We start from the raw sequence: 16,406 nt of genomic DNA, 5'->3' as shown, positions 1-16,406 counted from the left end.
CACCCTGTTTTTGCAAATGATTGTTAAAAATTTTAATGCATAACTAGAAAATATTTAACAAAATAAATATACATATGTGTATACACACATATATATTTAAGATAATGATAGTTTTCAGAAAATTCAGTGTTATATCAAGGTATGGTCATAATAGTGAAGAAAAGCACTGCCTAGTGTGTAATGCCCCGAATAACTAATGGTCAATTTGCCTATAGCCAGTACTCTTCTGGTTATTAGTTTTAAGCATTTGTTTGATAAAATTTTGTTTCTCAAAATATAGATGTAGAGATTTACCAAAATCATTTCAGAATATCATATTGCACTTTCCAACTAATATTTTCCTATGATTTTATGATTCCCCTGTGAAACTTAATACTATTAATACTACAATAATGTAAGGAAGTGATTTTCACCACTGAGCTCAGGCAATTCACTTGGGGCAGTTTCTATGCTAGTTAAACAGAATGATCAGAAGGTAGCATCAGACTATAAATGCTTCTTATAGGTAATTTGCAGAGTTGAAATAGAATATAATATAGTGAAAAAAACACTAGAGGCAATCCTTCCTCTTCTATGGAATAGCACTTCTCTGACAACAGGATCATGGCTCTAAAACTGAAAGGCTCATTTCTAGTCATAAGAAAAAATGCTCTAAATCATTATTGATTAAAGAAAGGCAAATGAAGAGCACTCTAAGGTACTACACTTCTCAGACTGGCTAAGGAGACAGGAGAAGGTAATGATAAATGTTAAAGGGGATGTAGGAAAATTGGGACACTGATACATTGTTGGTGGAATTGTGAATGACTCCAACCATTCAGGAGAGCAGTTTAGAACTATGGGCTATAAAACTGGGCATCCCTTTGATCCAGCAGTGTTGCTACTGGATCTGTATCCCAAAGAGACCATAAAAAAGGGAAAAGGATCTACATGTACAAAAATGTAACAGCCCTTGTAGTGACAAAGAACTTGAAATTGAGTGGATGCTCATTAGTTGAGGAATGACTGCATAAGGAATAATGGTATGTGAATGTAATGGAATATTATTGTTCTATACAAAAATGATCAGCAGGCTGACTTCAGAAAAGCCTACAAATTACATGAATTGATGCTGAATGAAGTGAATAGAATCAAGAGAACATTTCACACAGCAACAAGATTTTGTGATGATTAACTATGATGGACTTGCCTCTTTTCAACAATTCAGTGATTCAAGGCAATTTCAATAGACTTGGGATGAAAAATGCCATCCATATCCAGAGAGTGAACTATGGAGACTGAATGTGGATGGAACCATAGTATTTTCATTTTTGTTGTTTGTTGGCTTCATTTTTTTTTTCTCTTGGTTTTTTTTCCTTTTGATCTGATTTTTCTTGTATAACATGACAAATACCTAGAAATATGCTTAAAAGAATTGCACATATTTAACTTGTATCAGATTGCTTGCTGTCACAAGGAGGGGGAAGTAAGGAAGGGAGGGAGAAACATTTGGAACACAGAGTTTTATAAAAATGAATGTTGAAAACTATCTTTACATATACTTGGAAAAGTAAAATATTATTGAAAAAAATAATAGAATTGGAAGGCTTTTTGGAGACTATTTAATCCAACCCTCTTGTTTTACATGGAAACTGAGGATTTAAGTGAGCCCTTGTCAAAAGGTCATTATATGGCTGGACCAACATTTGAAAGCATATCTTCTGACTTCAAATCTTGAACCCTTTCCACTGTAGATCTTCATCTGCCTACCTCTCAAGTCTACCCACTCTACTTCTAACTTTTCAGCCTTGTATCCATGTTTCCAACCACCTGTAAAACAGCTATGTTTGATTGACATGCCTGGACCAATGGGAACTTATTGTTCTGGACATGGAATTTTATCCTTATCTTCTCAAGTTCTATCTCAATTCTTAGTTCTTATATGAGATCTGTCTGGGGACAAATGACTGTCTTAAAGGCATACAGTCATGATGTTGGAATAAGAGTATCTGATAGAATTCACTCCCCCAATTCCCACATACACCCCAGAGAAGCAATTGCTACCTTGGGTTCTAGAGGTAACCCCAAAGGTGACGGTTCCTAATATGGTAGTTTTTAAGTCCCTGGATGTAAAGATGTTCCCTTTAAAGACATTGGAAAAGTTGAATTTTGTAAGGGTATATAGAGACAATGAAACCCAAAGATATTTGCCTTTTCAGGTTTACATGAAGCAGTCCACAATTGTTTGAGACCAAAGTCTCCAGTAGTTTAGGACAGTGGTGACAATGAATTTGCCTCCCAAGAAATGGACTAACTCAATAATTTCTCCACCCCATCTCCCCCGACTCCTAACTCTCTTATTTACATAAACTCAAGGAAATTTGGGAAATAAAGCTTTATGATCACCATAAGTTACAGTGTGGCTCCTCCCTAAAAGAAATCAGCTCTGAACCAAGAATTGTTGAGAAAGACAGACTACTTCTTTCCTTCAGTTTTGGAAGTAATAAACCGCAGGTTCTGAGGAAGCAAATTTCTAGAAGGCTTGTCAATCCAAATGAAAGATCTCTCTTTTTGAACGAGAACAGCCAAGCAAGTTTATAGCTGGAGGTGGTTAGAGACTTGCAGAAAGGAGTAAGACCCACTGAATGCTAAGAAGTTCATAACACCAGGGCCCTGTTCCACATCCAACTTGGAGAGAATTCTCTAGACAGAAAAGACGTGGAACCCTGCAGTTCTAGATTTGTGAGTTACCTTGACCCTGTTCTTTACCGATGTGCCTTATTTCTGTTCTCTGTATACAATATGTAGACACACACCCCTTTCTTTGTTCTGTTGAAGAACATGTCCCAGGTTTTTGGAGGAAATGTTTTATAACATCAGATTTCTTTTTTTTGGTCAATCATGTTTTTTGTTTTTCTTTACAAATTTTTTCCCCTGAAGCAATTGGGGTTATGTTACTTGCCCAGGCTCACACAATGTTAAATATCTGAGGCCAGATTTGAACTCAGGTCCTCCTGAGTACCGCCTAGCTGCCCCCTTTTCCATTTTTTTTTTTTTACATTTTTATTTAAAGTTTTGAGATGCACCTTCTATCCCTCCCTTCCTTCCTCTCTCCTTTCCCCCTTCTCTGAGATGGTAAGGACTCAGATTTAGGTCATACGCAATTATATAAAACATTTCCCTATTCGATTATTTTATAAAAGAAGATTCAAATGAAGGAAAGAAGATGAAAGAGTACACGATTTGGTCTGTATTCAATATCAGTTCTTTCTTTAGAGATAGTAGATTCATCATTGATCCTTGGAAGTCATCTTGGATTATTGTATTGCTGAGACAGCCAAGTCATTCTCTTGTTTTCCCTCATACAGTTTTGCTGTGGCTGTGTACAGTTTTATTCTGGCTCTGCTCGCTTCCCTTTGCACCAGTTAATGTAAGTCTTCCCACGTTTTCCTGAATATCCTGCCATTTCTTCCAGCACCATTACATCCCATTAGTTATCTACCACAGCTTCCCCAGTTGATCAGCATCTCTTCAGTTTCTAATTCTGAGCTACCACAAAGAGCTGTTGTATTTTGCACAAATAGGTCCTTCTCTTTTGGGGGGATGTCTTTGGAATACAGAACCAGTTGTGATGTTGCTGGATCTGTGCACGGTTTGGCCATAGCTCCAAACTGCTCTCCAGAATGGTTGAGTCGATTCACGGCACCACCAGCTGCATCCGTGTCTTCCCACATCCCCACCAACATCGGACATTTTCCTTCTTTTTTGGTCATGATAGACAATCTGATAGAAATGAGTAGTTCCTCAGTATAATTCCCATATTTACTAGGAAATTTGAATAAATATCTCTTCTAATAACTTAGGGAGTCTACTGAGTGACTTAATGGGAAATACTTTAGTATTTCCAAGTTTACTCTAGGACTTGGGATTTCCCTTCTGATTGATAGATCATTAAACTCCTATAAAGCTTTCCTTTATAGAGGGCTGGGAGCTGTATTTTCCATCTCACGCTTCTTCCATCTGTAACCACTTGGTTCAAATTCCAAAGAACAAGGTGCCTCCATATTGGAGATTCCTCCTCTCAGCTTTCTTTTTGTCTATTGCCTCCTCTATTAGATCATAAATTTTATTTTTTCTTGTTTGCTTTCTTTTTTTAAAAAAAGCTTTTTATTTTCAAAACATATACAAGAATAATTTTTCAACATTGACCCTTGCAAAACCTTGTGTTCCAAATTTTCCCCTGCTTCCCTCACTCCCTCCCCAGATGGCAAGTAATTCTCTCTCTCTCTCTGTGTATATATATACATATATGTTAAATCTATGTAAACATATTTATACAATTATCTTACTGCATAAAAAAAATCAGATCAAAAAGGAAAAAAAATGAGAAAGAGAACAAAATGCAAGCAGACAACAAAAAGAGTGAAAATGCTATGTTGTGATCCACCCTCTCTCTGGGTGCAGATGGTTCTCTTCATCACAAGATCATTGGAACTGGTCTGAGTCATCTCATTATTGGAAAGAACCACGTCCATCAGAATTTATCCTCGTATAATCTTGTTGTTGTGTTTAAAAGATCATAAGCTCTTTAAGGGCAGGGAGTAGTTTTCTTTTTCTTATTTATATCCCCAGGGCTTAGCACAGTACCTGGCACACGTTAGACTCTTAATAACTTTTTACTGAATTGAGATAGCAGCTCCCCAGAAGGGAACTAAGGGGAGATGGACTACATTTAAGATAAAATCTGAATGAGGTGGCTCTGGGAGCAGAGTGTGTTTTAAGGTTTGTAAAACACTTTATACAATCCCGGTTTATAATTACCTTGTAAAGTCAGTAATATACATTCTCAGCTGCCTGAATCAGGCATTTTCTCTATTTTGCAGCTGAGGAATTTTATAGGCCAAATGATTTGCCCAAGATCATGTAACTAGCAAGTATCAGAAGCAAGATTCAAACCTACTCTTTATCTACTATGTCCCACTGCCTCTGAGTAGCAGATAGTTTGGTGTGAAATTGTCTTCCATTCATTCTTTCTTTCTGTAACTCAGAATCCCTTAGATAAAAATGTAAGAAATAAAATGTCCTTCATTTCCAAAAAAATTGCATGTGTTACCTACTCACAAATATAATAACTAAAGAATAGCTTTTATTTTGATGGGATATCAAAAAATACACAAATCAAACTGTGGAACTTGATAATTATTTGTACTTTATTATATTCATTCCTACTTTATCATATTTATTATATTCATTCATTTATGTGTATTTATTATTATACTTTATATTTATATATGTTATATAATTGTATTCATATTTTTGTCCAGTCATATCCAACTCTTTCTGACCCCATTTGGAATTTTCTAGGCAAAGATACCTACCTTCTCCAGTGGATTAGACAGACAGAAGTTAAATTATTTTCTCAGAGTCTATATAGCTAGTGAATGTCTGAGGCCACATTTGTACTCAGATCTTACTACCTCTAAGCCTAGCACTCCATCCATTGGATCAATTAGCTGCCTCCTATATTCTATGTAAACTATATTATTAATATATCATTATAGTTATATATAATTTGGCCATATTTATATTTAATACAATACTTATATTTCTTATATGGTTAGTTGTTAAATTCCCTTACTAGTAATTTTTATTTTCCTTTTTGCATACAAAAGGCTGTCTCTCATTAACAATATAAATTTAGACAAGTCATCACATCCCTGGGAGATGATATTAGCAGAGGACTATATAGCTACAACCTAACTATAAACTGTTGGCATTTATTTCTCTCTGTGACTCAATTCATAATATCAGAACAATCTAAATGGATTTTTTTGTATGCAGGTTGGAAGGCTAACTTGGAGAAGGAGGAAGAGAACTTTGAAATCTAAGATAGCCTAGAAAATCACCCAAGCATATTAAAACATGAGTGACTCTTAAAACTTAGTGGGTCTTAAATCTTTGGTCTTACCTCATTTTTTTCAGGTATTGGTTTATTTGATTTTTTCATTTCTTCAAGCTAAGACCTATCCAGCAGTTTGGTTCACAGAAACAATTTAAGATAGCCACTGGAGACAGGTAAGACTGCCTTTATTTATTTACAAGGCAATAGAGTTAATATTCTGAATTTAGATCTCCTTTAGGGAATATCTGATTGGCTGAAACCATTCTCAGCAACAAAAAACTTGAAGTAAGAAATACCCTGAGAAGAAATAGATACATTTGTTAATGCCCGTTTGAAATTTAGGTTTTTTTAAAAATATTTTTGTAGAGATGAAAAGATAGGCATGTGGGCCATTAGTTATTGATTATCTCACAATTACTTGTTTTGGTAATAATAATTTCCTTTTTTATTATTTTGCATTTTCTCCCTTTTCATATATCTTAAAGGTCCCTCAATACCGTAAGAATTGCTTCTCTTTCAACATGAACTTACTTTGTGCATAATTGGTCTGGTCTAGCTATTCTTGTTACTTTTCTTTAGAGAAAAAACAGCCAAAAACTGGGCTTAGAGTTGAAGAGAAGGAAGAGAGTGGGATGAATTGCATTTGGCAAATGAAACAGTATTTTTCAAGACTCCAGGCTTTTCCTTGAAATGAAATCTCATTCTTAAAGAAGGGAAAGGGACCTGTATGTGCAAGAAGTCTGTGGCATCCTCTTTGTAGCGGCCAGAAACTGGATACTGAGTAGATGCCCATCAATTGGAGAATGGCTGAATAAATTGTGGTATATGAATATTATGGAATATTATTGTTCTGTAAGAAAGGACCAGCAGGATGAATACAGAGAGACCTGGAGAGGCTTGCATGAACTGATACTGAGTGAAATGAGCAGGACCAGGAGATCATTATATACTTCAACAACAATACTATATGATGATCAATTCTGATGGACGTGGTCCTCTTCAATAATGAGATGAAACAAATCAGTTCCAATAGAGCAGTAATGAACTGAACCAGCTACACCCAGGGAACGAACTCTGGGAGATGAGGGTGAACCACTACATAGAATTCCCAATTCCTCTGTTTTTGTCCGCCTGCATTTTTTATTTCCTTCACAGGTTAATTTTACACTATTTCAAAATGCAATTCTTTTTGTGCAGCAAAATAACTATGGACATGTATACATATATTGTATTTAACATATACTTTAACATATTCAACATGTATTGGTCAACCTGCCATCTGGGGAGGGGTTGGGGGGTAGGAGGGGAAAAATTGTAACAAAAGGCTTTGCAACTGTCAATGCTGAAAAATTACCCATGGATATAACTTGTAAATAAAAAGGTATAATAATAATTTTAAAAAGAAATGAAATCTCATTTGTTTAACATTAAATTGTATAATGAAACATGGAACATCACAATCTTCAAGGAATAAAAACTGAATTTCCCCCAAAGAGCAAAAGAGAGACTCCTGAAAGGCATAAATAGGCTGGGGTATATTGCTATTAGTGAATGAGACCATTAAAAAATATTTCAATGAAGAGATGAAAACAGTATTGGAAAAGGAGATGGGCCCTGCTGTATTGCATGAGAGATAATAAATGAACAATTCAGATGCTACACAGATACTCTCATAAGAGAGCTAAAAAATAAATTTACACCTGGTGAAACCCCTTTGGGACTAATTTTGGCTTCTCCATTGTGCCCCCAGGACCTAATCATTGGGAACTCTCATCTGTTTGCTCTTGCTCCTCTGATTAGAGCCCCAAATCTCCCCTTGAAGAGAAGGGTACCACAGGAGGTGAGGAGAGTTTGCCATTAGCACACCTGGAGAAAATTTCCCCTTAAAAGATCCTAGGACTGGATGTTGACTGGGTTCCAACTGAATCATTCTTGGCTGGGTAGTGCATGGGGTGAGGGCATGAGGAGGGTCTCTAGGAGGGGCAGCTAGACCAACATCACAGCTATTTTCCCTTTCCAACAGAACCAGCTGCCACACACACACACACACACACACACACACACACACACACACAAAACCAGTTGCTTCATTTTATAACTGTGAGATGGGCCCAAACTGATTCCCCCTTACTTCACTTGTTTGAGGGCTCAAGGTATCATCCCACTGTAAAGCAGAGCATCTCTGCATGGGAAACATGTGCTTCCTCCCAAGCCCTGGACCAGTGTAGTTGCAGGTATGAAAGGCAATGCATATTCCTATGAGAATTTTTCACCATGCTTTGCAGGAAAGTAGTTATTTCTGCTTTAATTATCCACACACTCGTACCCGTATGCAACAGGATGTGGGAAGATGCTCCTATCACCTAACATGAAGGTGGTACAAGAGAAAATAGCCAGAACTCCTTTAGCCCATGGATGGAAATAGCCCCCTTCGGTTGCATATGTAGCCAGCATAGGCAAAGTCTTTAAAACTCCGGAATGGAACCATTTTTGTTTTTGTTTTATTTTGCTTTTTACTCCCTCTCTCCTGTGAGCTCTTTCTAGCTGGTATCCAGAGAGGGCTGGAGGTTTGCCTACAGCCCCAGAGCTGGACTGATGAGGGAGGAAGGTCTGCCTTCCTCTTCCTCCCTTTTTTAGGCCTTGTGACTCTCAGAAACGAGCCTGGAATGTCTTTGTTTCCTTTATCCTTCTCAGCTTCTAGGTGCCCGACGGAATCCTCAGTGGAACCAGAACCGTGGAGTCATGGAGACCTCAGACCCAGGATTCCTAGCTGGATGTTGTAGCTGGCTCACCTGGCTGGGAAGTCCTGAGAAACCGAGGTGCTTGAGATCCATCCCAGGGGCTTTGGACTGTGGGAAGGTGCTGTATAAGAACGGAGTGAATGCAGTCCCTTTACTCTCCCAGTTATATGGGGGGAGATTATGTCCCATGTATTGGAAAGTATGTCTGTACTTTTGTCGTTATGCCTTTTAGGCAAATACTCTTTTGTAAAAGCTAACCTGACTCTTAAGTGGCTAAGTGGAGCTGGAAACAATTGGAGGAACACCATCTTGAGCTGGAGATGCTGGGGCAGAAAGCCTAGACACTGCCAAATCCCCTTATGAGTATGGGGAGCTCTGCAGGGGTGAGAAGGGCTCTCAGGCAGTGAAGACCAGGGTAATCCTTATTTTACATATATACACATAAAAAAGGTTTATGTATCCCCATGCACATTTGTAATTGTATGCATGCTTTTCTCAGTTCTCATTCTTTTTGAGGTCACCATCCTTCTGTTTAGATACTCTATCCTTTCTCCTTCCTAAATTTTCTTGTTTCTGCTCAGTCATGATTCTCTTGGCGATCCAGTCGGCCATTCTCGATCTCCTTTGTTCTTTTCTCACCCATTTCCTCATCCCGTAGCTCCCTGATCCTCCCTTTTCTACTCTCTCATGCTTGTTGTGTTAGCCCCTCTATGGGCTGTCTAGCCCTTTTGAGATATTGTATGCTTGCCATATCCAGGACTCTGTACCATTCTGATTTTCCAACCATGGATGGCAGAGAAATTACTGAAAAAGATGAATGAAAAAGGTAATTTTACTTCAGGGATGATTTCTTGTTTTGTTTTCAAGTCAGCATTACCTTTGGTGCTCTATAAATAGCACTAATATTTTGTACTTGGGATTATGGCCAAAGGGGAAAATGGGATTTTTACAATGAGCACAAAACTCAGGAAGGAAGTTCTTAAGGAAACAATAGGAAAGGCTTGGGAAAAGTGTAAGAAAAGGCTATTTTAAAAAAAATAGCTTTGTATTTTCAAAATATATGCAAAGATAGTTTTCAACATTCAGCCTTGCAAAACCTTGTGTTCCAAATTTTTCTCTCCTTTTCCCCCACCTCCTTCCCTAGACAGCAAGTAATTTACTATATGTTAATTTAAACATGTGCAATTCTTTTATACACATTTCCCCATTTATCATGGTGCACAAGAAAAATCAAATCAAAAAGGAAAACTGAGAAAGAAAACAAAAAGCAAGCAAACAATAAAAAAGATGAAAATACTATGTTGTGTATTGGTCATCCTGCCATCTGGGGAGGGGGTGGGGGGAAGGAGGGGAAAAATTGGAACAAAAGGTTTGACAGTTGTCAATGCTGTAAAATCACCCATGCATATAATTTGTAAATAAAAAGCTATTTAAAAAAAAAGAAAATATTATGTTGTATAGCATTCTCATTCTTTTGTTTTCTTTCTCAGTTTTTTTCTTCCTTTTTGATCTGATTTTTCTTGTGCAGCAAGATAAGTATAAATATATATATACATATATTGGATTTTACATATATTTTAACATATTTAACATTATTGAACTACCTGCCAGCTAAGGGAGGGGGGGAGGGGAGAAAGGAGGGGAAAATTTAGAACAAAAGGCTTTGCAAGGGTCAATATTGAAAAATTAACCATGCATGTGTTTTGTAAATAAAAAGCTTTAATTAAAAAAAATAATATGTTGTGATCCACATTCAGAATCCCACAGTCCTTTCTCTGGATACAGATGGCTTTCTCCATCACAAATCTGTTGGAATTGGCCTGAATCACCTCATTGTTGAAAAGATCCACGTCCATCACAATTGATCATTCCGCAATCTTGTTCTTGCCGTGTACTATGTTCTCTTAGTTCTACCCACTTCACTTAGCATCAGTTCATGCAAGTCTCTCCAGGCCTAGAAAAAGCTATTTCTAAGAGCTTGGAGGTCTGGATTTTATTTGGATCTTAGGATTTAAAGAATCCTACAGTTTATTTCAAAACGTCTCATTTTACAGATGGGGAATCTGAGGCATAGAAAGCTGAAGTGATTTTCCTAAAGTCGCATATAGTTAAGTAGCAAAGCCAGGGTTCTAAAACAGTTCTTCTAAACTCATATGAGCATACCCCAGCTGTCTCTTAGGGCAAATAAAGTTGCCTCTCTGTGCCTCAATTTTCTCATCTCTAAAGATGGAATTAGAATGAGCACTTATCTAATAGAGGCAGCTTGATGACAAACACAGAACATTTACAGGCAGACAAACAGTTGCATCAGGCTGTTTTTCCTTACCAACCGTTTTCAAGAAAATAGAATCGATATTTTGTCCTCCTTTCTCGGCACAAGTCAAGACTGGCTTCAGGTAAAGAAACCCTCTTGCAGACTATTTGCAGGGAGTTTTGAAGGCTGGCCAGAGGCAGCAGCCATGGGCCGGGGCTGGCTGTTTTCCAGGGAAGTTGCCTCCAGATGCAGCTGTCCGGAGCTATTTGCAGCTCCTCACATCCTGAGAAGTAGTTGCAGGGACCTAAGCTTTTGAGGTTGTGAATGGAGAGGGACTGGAGAAACTGGGAGAGAGGTCAGGGGCTTGATCAGGGCAGGAAATGGCCTGAGGAAGTGGTGCGATTTTAGCTGGCCAAGGCCCTGGGGGAGCCCTCTGATTTGCTTGCCCAAGTGGGCCACAGAGAATCAGTCAAATTCAAATCTAATGCTAAAGAAAGAAGTGAACCTAATAAGAGATAAAAAATGATAACATAACCTAGGTTCCTGAATCTGCTCAATTGCACTAGCTACTAACCAGTCGACTTTTTGGAATCAGAAAAGTAGCTAGAATTTGGAACTAAGCCCAAAGGGCTATTAACTGCATGCCTTTGACCCAGCAGTGTCTATACTGGGTCTGTATCCCAAAGAGATCTTAAAGAAGGGAAAGGGATCCACATGTGCAAGAATGTTCGTGGCAGCCCTTTTTGTAATGGCTAGAAACTGGAAACTGAATGGATGCCCATCAATTGGAGAATGGCTGAATAAATTATAGTATATGGATGTTATGGAATATTATTGTTCTGTAAGAAATGACCAGCAGGATGATTTTAGAGAGGCTGGACAGACTTACATGAACTGATGAAGTGAGTAGAACCAGGAGAATATTGTATACAGCAGTAGTACTATTATAGAGTGATCAACTGTGGTCTTTTCAACAGTGAGGTGATACAAAGCAATTCCAACAGACGTGATGGAGAGAGCCGTCTACATTCAGAGAGAGAACTATGGAGACTTTTTGTTGTTGTTTGTGTTTTTTTTTTCTTTTTCCTACTTATTTTTTCTTTCACCTTTTGATCAGCTTTTTCTCGCCCAGCATGATGAATATAGAAATCTGTTTAGGAGAATTGTACGTTTAACCTATATTGGATGGTTTGTTGTCTAGGTGAGGGGGCAGAGGAAAGGCAGGGAGAGAGGGAGGAAAATTTGGAACACAAGGTTTTGCAAAGGTGAATGCTGAAAACTAGAAAAGTGGCTACGTTACACAATTCAGCGTTAGCTGTCATAAATACACTGTGGGAAATCTGATTTTCCTGGAAGGATTTTTCTATAGTTTTTTAAAGTTGTGCTTTGTGACTCCACAGATCACATCATACCAATATGTGGGCAGAGGGTTTTCTTGGCAAAGGTACCAGAGTGATTTGCCATGTTCTTCTCCAGTGCCTCAAGGCAAACAGAACTTACATGACTTTCTCAAGGAGATACAGCTAGTGAGTGTCTGAGGCCAGATCTTTAACTTAGGTCTACCTGACTCTGTGCTGAACTCTAGCTGCCTCTTGTGTAATTTAGGACAGCACAATTTCTAATGCATAGCTTAGATCCAGGCTTATTAAACTTTTTCCACTCAACCCCTTTTCACTTGAGAAATTTTTACATGGCCTTGGATATATAGGTATATGAAGTTGGTAAACAAATCAAACATTTATTGATAATAAATTGTAATTTTGTGACCCTCATATTCAATTACAAAACCCATATGGGATCACTAACCACTGTTTAAGAAACTGAGGTTAGAGAATCAAACTGAGTACCTGCATTTATTGTTTAACTTTTCGCTGTAACAAATATCTGCTGTTATTATGTCATAGAATACTTGAAAATTTTATTTTGAACAAAAACTGACATCTAGAGAAAGATTGTTATGTGGAAAAATTACTGTATTATGGGTAGGATGGGTGGATTGGGAGTCAGAAACTCATGGGTTCAAATTTTGCTTCTTAAAGGCAAAGCACCTCACCTACATGAACTTCAATTTCTTATCTGTAAAATGGGGATAATCTTTCATAGTTAATTCATAGGATTATTTTAAGACTCACATAAAATGTAAAATATATTACAACCCTTAAAGTTCTATTTAAAAATCACCTATTGTTATCTGAATTTGAATAAATTATTTTAATAAAATCCACAATAGTGAGCCTCAATTTTTTTTTTATCCGATTCTCTAATTTTCCTGATTTGGACAACTGGGGACTTGATTCCAACTTCTTCCAATGATGCAGATTTAAAAAAGTATCCTGGAGATGCTGGAAAGTTAATGACTTGCTCATGATGACACAGCTAGTCTTTGTTAGAGGAAGGACTTAAACTCAGTTCTAATGCATTTTACCTTCAATACCTCATATTTGTCCCTTTATTTTTACCCACATGGCTATCAACCTAGTTCAAGCCCTTATCAAACTCTTATTGGAATCGTTGCACTAATTGGTCTCCCTGCCTTCCCTCTTCAATCTAACCTTCATGTAGCCAAAGAAGTGATATTCCTAAAGCAATAGTTTGATCATGTCACTCCCCTGCTCAAGAAACAGCAGGGCTCTCTGTTGCCTCTAGAATGAAATACAAATTCTCCTGTTTGATCTTTAAAGACATTCACAACCTCGTTCAAACCTACTTTTCCAGCTTTATTATTCATTACTCACAGTTCATTCTAGCCAAACTGGCCTTTCTTTTACTCACATACACCATCTATTTTTTGTCTGCTTTTGTCTCCCATACTTTGATGCATTCCCTCCTTACCTCTGCTTGCTAGAATACCCAATTTCCTTCAAAGTTTATCTCAAATGCCACTTTCATCATCAGAGCTTTCCTGGGAAAGCTGCTGAGGCCCGTCTCCCTATTTCCTTTGCCTTTATTTTGTATATATTTGTACATATTTCTAAGCATACTTGTCCTTCCCAACTGGATGCAAGCTCTTTGAGGGCAGGATTTTTTTTATTTCTGTTTTTTGTTCTTGTATCTGTCCTCAGCACCTAGTGCAGCTCCTAGCACATCGCTGTTGTTGGCCCTTTGTGACAACATATGGGGTTCCCTTGGCACAGATGCTGAAGTGGTTGGACATTTCCTTCTCCAGATCATTTTACAGAGGAGGAAACTGAGGCAGAAAATTAAATGACTTTCTTAGGATCACACAGCTGGCAGGTGTCAGACGTAGAATTTGAACTCAAATCTTCCTAACTCCAGATCTAGTTCTGTGGCTGTTGTGCCACCTAACTACCCTCCTAATCAATAGTAAGAGCTTAATAAGTACTTATTGATTAGGTGAAGGGTTAGTTGATTACTGACTCCAAAGCTGGCCCACTATCAACTAAGCTATACTGCTTTTCTATAATAATACAAATAAATAGAGAAATTCAGAAAAACTCAGTGACAAGACTAATTGTGATGGCACTGCAAACTCAGTTGGCAAAGAAATATTTAATATCACTTAATAAGAATATCCTTGAGTCTTTAATGAAGTAAAATTTAGCTCTTTTAAAGAAAGATTTTCCCCTTGAATTTGGATTCTTTATCCAGTTCAATTCAATAAATAATTTTTAACACCTTCTAAGTGCAAGACACAGTTCTGGGCAAATGCACTTTAAAAAAAGGCCCTGTTCTCGTTGAATTTAGTTCTACTATATGGGTAGAATACAGATAAACAAATAGAAGATGTTCTGAAAATAAAGAAGGACTTGAAGAGAAGGAGCTGAGTTTTGAAGGAAGATAAGGATGCTAAAAGTCATCAGATATGAAAAGGGAGTACACTTTAGGTATGAGAGACAGCTTGTGCTAATGTATGGAGATGGGAGATCAAAAATGTTCATTTCAAAGATTAGCTGAGCCAGAAGTCCAGTTTGACTATTGAAATTCCAGACTAGATAGTTGGCTAGATTTTTCTCCTTAGAAAGAGAAGAAAACAAGAAAAATACCTTGTTCAACATAGTCTTTTTTTTTTTTTTTTTTTTTTTTTGTCATTGATACATTTGCTGGTTCTGTGAAACATGAGAAAATAGAAAACATATAACCATGGTCATTTTTGGCTGGTGCTGTGCAAAATGAAATAGCAGATAATCCTGGCTCTGGAGTATGGAAAGGAAGATGGAGAAGAATGGGTGTACCTCTGTCAAATGAAAATTGGCCTGAGCATTAGATAATGATTTCCTTAAGTTTGAACAATGGAAATTTGTACTAAAGCGGTCCTGGAAGTATAAAATCCAAGAGAAGTTCAGAACAATGGAGAAATGAATTTCAATTCGAATCTCCATTGTGAACTATATTTTCATATGTCCATGATAAATTTGAAACTGATGATACCATGCCAAATGTACATAGATAATTATCTTGGAGACCTTCAAACAAAATCCTGGGAAATTAGAGATGAGGAAACAATTCCTAGAATCACCAAGGAAATGTGTTTGACAAGCTATCTTTGAATTAGGGATTGAAAAATTAAGTGTTCATTGTATTTTAAAGAGAGCAAAATTCAAAAATTTCATTTTAAGATTAATGTATGCCCTGAATAAAGATGAGCCTGATTGAAAGGTTGAATTTTGTGAATTATTTTTGTCAAAATTAATAGAGGACTTACTGTTTGTCAGTAAAATCATTTGAAGTGCTGAAGCAATGTTTAAACAGAATAGTATTTGACATGTCAATTCTACATACTGGTCAGCAAAGGATGTTTCTAGAAAAAGCTTATAAATTTACCAAGTCATAAAGTGTTTTCTGGAGTAACATTCAGATATTTAATTTAACTTTTTTTTTTAAATCAGGGATAGCTAGGTGGTGAAGTATCAGGCCTGGAATAAAAAAGACTCATTTTTGTGAGTTCAAATCTGGCCTTAGTCACCATGACCCTGAGCAAGTCACTTCACTCTGTTTGCCTCCAGTATCTTTGGCAAGAAAATCTCAAATGGTTAATGAAAAGTTGGACACAACTGAAATAGATGAACAACAATAACACACTTTTTCTTAAAAATCAAAATTACTAGTCTCCTATACTTCAACAAGATTCAGAAATCACTTGTGCCACAGATTTTTCAGCTATTTGAAGATAAGGATGATTTTTAAAATATTTAAATATTTTATTTTTTCCCCAATTACTGTGAAAACAATTTTTAACATTTGCTTTAAAATTTTGAATTCCAAATTTCTCCTTCCCTCCCTCCCCCTCTCCCTGAGAAAACAAGCAATTTTATGTTGTATATGTGTAGTCATGCAAAGCATATTTCTATATTAGTCATATTATGAAATAAAATGCAAACTAAAAGAAAAAAACTCAAGAAAAAATTAAAAAAAGTTTTTAAAAGTATGTTTCAGTGATGTGGAACTATGCCCAAAAAGTTATCAAGATGTGCATACCCTTTGATCCAGCAGTGCTACTAATGGGCTTATACCCCAAAGAAATCTTGGGGAAGGGAGGGGTACCTATATGTGCAAGAATGTTTGTGGCAGC

The 16,406-nt window shown here is 37.0% G+C and overlaps 1 long non-coding RNA gene across 3 annotated transcripts in view; it reads left to right on the top strand.

Annotated features, from left to right (window-relative positions):
* LOC127554704 (uncharacterized) overlaps positions 1–13,103 on the top strand; it is a 40,914-nt gene extending 27,811 nt beyond the window's left edge. The window contains exons 2-3 of one of the 3 annotated variants that reach the window (XR_007952049.1): positions 5,962–6,054; positions 6,461–7,932. This is a non-coding gene — a long non-coding RNA (uncharacterized LOC127554704). Of the gene's footprint in view, positions 1–5,961; positions 7,933–8,575 lie in introns of those variants that run through there. The other 2 variants (XR_007952047.1, XR_007952048.1) reach the window with 2 other exon arrangements.
* Positions 13,104–16,406: the final 3,303 nt, after the last annotated feature.

This window comes from Antechinus flavipes, chromosome 3 (genome assembly GCF_016432865.1).
Source record: "Antechinus flavipes isolate AdamAnt ecotype Samford, QLD, Australia chromosome 3, AdamAnt_v2, whole genome shotgun sequence".
Taxonomy (NCBI): domain Eukaryota; kingdom Metazoa; phylum Chordata; class Mammalia; order Dasyuromorphia; family Dasyuridae; genus Antechinus; species Antechinus flavipes.
This window is presented reverse-complemented; position numbering and strand designations above follow the sequence as displayed.